We start from the raw sequence: 7,067 nt of genomic DNA on the forward strand, positions 1-7,067 counted from the left end.
GGGATTACACACATCATTTTGACCTTTGGTAGAATGCATTAGATGGGCATTCTTTATGGAGGAACGATATTTTATGGTTTTTAAATGTAACAAAAAACCATTGATTCATCTCATCTGATCACACAAATTTCTTTCATAAATGTGTGATTTGGATCCAAATTTCCTTTGATACATCTCATCTGATCACACAAAAATTTAGAAGCACTTCATTTTGTTCACTGATGAGTGAAAAATTGTATGTGTCTTGCTTTTAATATTTTTTGTTCTTCTTTGTTAATATTCATGCCATATTTATCGGTTATGCTTCGCTACTTCCAGGTTGCAGAAATCCTTAAGGATCGGCCTTCGTGGTATCGCGATTGCCGAGCTGTGGATGTTCTAAATGTGCTGCCTACCGCTAATGGTGGAACCATTGAGCTGCTTTACATGCAGGTAGTATTAATTGTTCTATTCTCATATTGTATGATGGAGTACTTGTGTTATGATATAACTGCTTAATGGAATTTGAAATATTTGCTGATTTCTTAGCTCTACGCGCCAACAACTTTGGCACCTGCTCGTGATTTCTGCTTGTTACGCTATACTTCTGTTATGGAGGATGGCAGTCTCGTGGTAAGTGGTTCTTCAAGTTTATTAATTCAATGTTTATTCAATTGTAGTCCATCTAGCTATTGTTCCTAGTCTGCTGCTTGGGTCTCCAACCAATCACCTTTTTGTTGTTGAATGGCCCTAATGAAATACTCAGGTGTGTGAAAGATCACTTAGTATGGTCTGGTCTATCCCTTGTAGTTTGACGAAACAGGTTTCCCAGAAATTTTAGTTTGATGAACTTATTTCCATTTTATCATGTGTATTATCTTTTACTATGGTCTGGTCTATCCCTTGTAGTTTATCTACTAGTTACATACATTAACCCTGATGCTGAATGGAATCTTAGAATATTATAACTACCGGCTCCATTTCATAAATTTATTGGGAAAAATTCCAAGTACTTGGATTTGTGCACTTATTTTTGATGGGGGGAATAAACTATTATTTTATTGACACATTTTGCCTATAGTATCAAGTTTGATGAAGTCAATAATATTAACAACTTTCATTTTATCATTTTCATTATCTTTTACCATGGTGTGGAATGAGAGTAGTTTTTGTTTTATTACATCAATTGATTGGTCCATGGACATGAGCAGTATAATTTTGTCATCTAAGCTTCTCCACTATCAAAAATTTATTTGTAAATGATATGGAGCATGATTTGTTGTCATCTGGCCTGCTTTGGTATCGCACACTTGTTGAGATATTTCTCTCAATATCAAATCTGTGACAATCTAAATTGAACTGATGGTAAAAACAATAGTAACCAATGTTTTATTGGTCAATACTTCAAGTAAGGATATTGTGGTGCATGGTAAACTAGGAAATCTGCTAATATGCAGTAGCGAGATGGTGCATTTAACACTAAAATTTGCTTCATCAATTTCTGTAAGTCAATGGATAAGTGTGCTTTTGTGACCTAATTTGATGGCAAAATCTTTTTAGGTTGACATTTTTATAGGACCTGCAGATGTGCATGTGATAGCATATTTTTAATAGAAAAAAATTGTATGATAGAACAAATCCACATATACATGGCATAAATATGATTGTCCAACCAACTTTCTTTTTGTTCTGTGCTCAGGGTCAAATATTTTGGATTCTATTGTTAATTCAATAGTAACTTTGCTTTTTATTTATTTATTTATTTATTATTAATTTTTAATACACTCCTCCCCACTGCATGCACACACAACATATAAAAAAGGACAAAAGTCAGCAATCCTAATTGTTGAGAAGGAACTAAAAGGACAGAGTAACATATTAGGGCTTGTTTTTTGTTGGTAAATATGCAATATATTGTTTGAGAAGGAACTAAAAGGACAGAGTAACGTAAAAGGACAGAGTAACGAATCATGTATATTAATTAGGTGGTAGTAAACATATATTGTTGACAAGAAACACATTGAAAACATAATGAGAAACAAGATCTTGAAAACTATATATGTTTCTCATTATGTTTTCAATGTGTTTCTGAATTTGAAGGCAATCACCTAATTAACTGTGATGATTCAAATTTGTTCATTTCAGCTTTAGCTTTCTTTTTATTCCCACTTATTTTTTCCTACTTTTCTTAGGTGTTATATCTTTGTTGGAGGTTATAATAGTAAAGTGATGATATTGTTTTAAGTTGTGTGTAATGTTGGTTATCTCACCAAACAAATCGATGTTCAGTATCCACAGCATTAAGGGAACAATATGGTGAAGGGTCATGTTGTGCATTTATTTTATATATAGGATCTGAATTGCCTCTAGTTTAGATTTGAATTGGAGGATATTAATTGTGGTATAGTCATCATCAAATATTTGTAATGTAATCATATAAATTTTTTGCCATATGGTTAATTTTTTTTTATGAGAATACTTCATTTTGGATATGTTTCTAGATTCTAACTTTTCTTATTTTATTTGTAGGTGACTTCCAAAAACGATCAAGCACAAGGCTGATGCTTCAAAACCATATATATTCCTTCCTGTTGTAGAATTTTTTTTGGATTCCTTCATTGATTTTCCTTTTAATTTTTGTTCAATTACTTACTGGTTTTCAATGGATGGATGTTTAAAACTTGTCTCAATTAATGTTTTGAATGGAATGATTGTAAAGTTTGGGATTGAGCAGGAAAATATGATGAATTTTAATGTTATATTTAGGTTGGGTTGAATGAATTTTGTTCAATATTGGATTGAATGTTTATAAACAAAAATTGATTGTTCAAAAAAAAAAATTGGATTGAATGTTGGATTGTGTCGAATGTTAATGATTCAGTTGATATGTATGATGCTTTAAAATTATAGGTTTATTATGGATTGAATGAATTATTAGGAATTACAGGTGTATTGTTTTCTTGCTTTTGGCGACCAATTTATTAATCGCGACAAATAAATAATTTTTTTTCGTAAAAAATGACAATTGCCGACCAAGAGTTTTGGTCGCAAAAAATACATCTATTGTCGACCAAAACAACACTTGGTCGTGGAATCTCACTTTTGCCGACCAAAAGTTTTGGTCGCGAAAAGTAACAAATAGCGACCAAATTTTTTGGTCGTAGAAACTATTATTTAGCGACGAAGAAGTTTTGGTCGTGGAATGTAATTTTTGCCGACCAATTTTGTTGGTCGTTGAAAGTAATTTTTGCCGACCAATTTTGTTGGTAGTTGAAAGTAATTTTTGCCGACCAAATTAGCGACTAACATGTATGGTCGTTGAATGTAATTTTTGCTGACCAAAGTCTTTTCGCGACTAAATAGGTTAGTCGCGATAATTATATGTTTAGCGACCAACAATTTAGTCGCCAAATAGAACGTTTTGCCGACTAAAAATCTTTTTAGTCGCTAATTACTTTCCGCGACCCTCAATTGCCGACCAACTTGGCGACCAAAAAAATTGGTCGGGAATATGTTTTGCCGACCAAAAATGGACTTTTAGCGACCAATTTTTTGGTCGGCAAATGTGTTAATTCTTGTAGTGAGTGCTGCCATTGTCTGTTTGTCGGAACTAAACATAAGGTGCTTCTATGTTAGCGGGTCTATATCCTTATATTCTGGGAGACAGACGCTGATATACCTCTAGCACCCACAGTGAGGTGGCGAATCTGTTTTAAGGAGACTGTGGTATCACACAGGTTTTGGTTTGCTTTCTTTTCTCGTTTTATCTTATTATGTATTTTTGTTCAATCTAGTTATAATTTCCCATGAGTTCATGTTCTGTAATTTAATTTATTAAACATAAATCTGTTTGGTTTTATTTATTTTTTTACAATTTATACAACAATCTTAAAATAAATTATATATTTTCCATGAGATTGATCAAATAAATTCATATATAATCTCAATTAGTTCTATTTGCCCACATTGCACACTGTTGGTTGTTTGTAGTACATGATTAGAATTATAGAATAATATATATCATAAGGCCACTGTTTCTCATATGAAATTCATGATTTTAAATTCAATGTATGTATATAAGTTGCCTACTCTGCATGCCACTGTTTGAATGTTTATTATTTCTCATTGCATCAAAGTCTAACACACGGCGTGCTATTGTTTCGATGTTACATGCTATGGTAAAAAAAGAAAAAAAAAGAAAAAAAAAGAAGGGTACTTGGTGCTCTTGAACATGAAAGTGCATGGTTGGTTTATTTATTTTTATTATATATATATATATGGATATATTTCTCATGTGCATCGGTAAATGATTTTAAAAAACAGAAATCACTGTTTCCTAGGATTGAATAGTCTACTGTTTTAGTTGATTTAAGTGGTTAAATACATTTCAATGTGTTAGGATTATACGCAATGTTATTTGATAGATTTCCAATTTAGAAGAGAATGCTTTTTATTTCTAGATCTAATATAAGTTGCATGCTTATTTGTTTCAAGTTCGTTTAGTCAAGCGGTTTATCAAAGAAAATTCCTTCTCTTGCTAGCCGAGTGAGGTAGGCAGATCAGAGAATTCCTTCTTTTCCGTACGTTAATTTTCTTTTTTAGTATGATTTTTAATTTCCTATCATGATTTGCATGCTTTTTTAGTGTATTGTTCTATAATATAATTTGCATGCTTATGAGTCTCTAGTTGTTTAGTTAAAATCAACATGCTAATTATTTTTTTAATTTGCTAGTATAATCAAGAAGTTCATTTTTTTTCTTCTCTAGATTCTAATTTAATTCACATGTTTATTCTTTCTTAGATTTTTAGTTTCAATTGGCATGCTAATTCTTTTCTAGAATTCTAAAATTATTTGCATGATTTTATTTTTAGATTTTTAGTATAATTTGCATGCTAATTGCTTTCTAATTTTTTAGGTTAATAAAATTATTTACATGTTTATTGTGTAATAATTTCATATGTAACTCTTGCCTATTAATTTTAATTTAATTTTTGGAGTCATAAGATTTTGTAACTTGTATAAAATTTTGCTATTCAATATAGAGCTAGAAGGTTTAAATTAATTTTTTGCTTTTACACTTTCTTTGAATTATTTACTTTGTGTTTTGTTGTGTTTTTCTACTAATTTTCTTTGTAAGTGTACGAGCACGAAATAATCTTCTCGTATAATCATGTTGATCAAGTTTGCACTCCTCCAAACGTCATCGCTTTGCCACCTGAAAACACAAACGTGAGCTAACCGGCGGGTGTGTTCCGGAAACCCCTCCGATGCCTAAGTCAGCAACTAGACAATAGACAATAAATTCTGTGTATTCTAGAGTAAGAATTGGGATATCTGTACATAGGTCCTGCTATGAGCTTTTATAGATTCTGTATGGCTTAATCCTGGTAGGATTTCAACTCTCCTTATAAAAGTCCTCCTAAGAATCACACACCTTACTCACTACCAACCAAGTGAGATGGTTTGCACAATCCAAGTAAGACTTTACTGTCCTTAGCAGAGTCCTCCTAGGAATTACATTCCTAATGATAATGCATATTCTGATAACTCCTTACTCACTACTTGTCTAAGTGAGATAGCCACACTCTGTTTGGTTGCTGATGCCCAACCGAGATAACCTGCTCTGAACCGCACCGTGTTTTACCAAGCTGCACACAGCTCGGCCTTTTAGAAATAAAACACCACAGACTCCAAGTTACGCAGTTCAAGGTCCAGCAATCACCACTGACCGGTCTGCAAGATCACTTATTGCTTTGAATCCTCTTGTCGGGCTACCTATAGCTCGGCTTCCTATATATGGCCAACATAACACTTCGGCTCCTTATACATGGCCGACATAGCACTTCGGCTCGCCCACAGACCGCAACTAGAGCCCACCGATCAGCCTATTAACCGTTGTTCCCACACCGAGCTATCCTAAGCTCGTAACTTGTCCCACAACGCGATCCAATATTCAGAAACAATGCTTCCTAGCTTGGTCCAATTTGGCTATACAAATTACCCTCTCAATTGCCTCTTAATTCCATCTGTGAAGCGTGTTTGGGATTATTGACTTTCAGCCGAGCTATCGAAGTCCAACTGCATTGAAACAACGATTCTAGCCGAGATAAAACTATGATTCCAGCCAAGATAAAACTATGATTCCAGTCGAACTAAAGCTTGTTCGGTATCCTGAAATTGCGCTGGTCGCACGGCCTGTCGCCCCAAAAAAGTCTGACATCATGTCCTTCCCAGGACGCGTCGATTGCTTCATCGTACTATGCCAGCCGTTTCATTTTGCCCAAAAAATTTTGAAAAGGGGCCCGCCGTTTTGTCTTTAACATTTAAAACCTTCGAGCTTGCAATCGCACGAGGAGCCGTTCTTTCTGTGTAACCGGGCTATATGTCCCACCTTTTGTAATCATCGCCCAATTGATGAAAATTTTCGATCTCTTTGCTCGGTTACCGTGTTTCTTTTTCAATGTTTTGCATCATTCCGACTGCACGTCTAGTTGAATTAATTACCTTGGCCTTACTTGATCCTGCCAATCTACTTGAGCCGTAATCCTTATCTCGGCTGAAGAATGAAAAATTTGTTGGTCAAACCCGCTAACCTTTATGAGCCTAGATTCTTATTTCGGCTAGAGAAAGAGAAATTGTTGGTTATTCCTGCCAATCCTCTTCAGCCTAGATCCTGATCTCGGCTGAAGAGAACAAAATGTTGGTTATTCCTGCCAACCTTCTTCAACCTAGATCCTGATCTCGGCTGAATAGAACAAAATGTTGGTTATTCCTGCCAACCCTCTTCAACCTAGATCCTGATCTCGGCTGAAGAGAACAAAATGTTGGTTATTCCTGCCAACCATCTTCAGCTTAGATCTTGATCTTGGCTGAAGAGAACAAAATTTTGGTTATTTCGACAAACCCTCTTCAGCCTAGATCCTGATATCGGCTGAAGAGAACAAAATGTTGGTTATTCCTGCCAACCCTCTTCAGCCTAGATCCTGATCTCTGCTGAAGAGATCAAAATGTTGGTTATTCCTACCAACCTTCTTCAACCTAGATCCTGATCTCGGCTGCAAAGAACAAAATGTTAGTTATTCCTGC

General features: G+C 34.5%; 1 long non-coding RNA gene across 1 annotated transcript; it reads left to right on the top strand.

Moving 5' to 3' along the window:
* The first annotated feature begins 308 nt into the window (after positions 1–308).
* On the top strand, positions 309–2,756 carry LOC145799081 (uncharacterized). The gene is made up of 3 exons (XR_014341080.1): positions 309–432; positions 529–612; positions 2,509–2,756. It is a non-coding gene; the product is annotated as an uncharacterized LOC145799081 (long non-coding RNA).
* Positions 2,757–7,067: the final 4,311 nt, after the last annotated feature.

This window comes from Camellia sinensis, chromosome 9, assembly GCF_055761805.1.
Source record: "Camellia sinensis isolate YWXY chromosome 9, ASM5576180v1, whole genome shotgun sequence".
NCBI classification, from domain to species: Eukaryota; Viridiplantae; Streptophyta; class Magnoliopsida; order Ericales; family Theaceae; genus Camellia; species Camellia sinensis.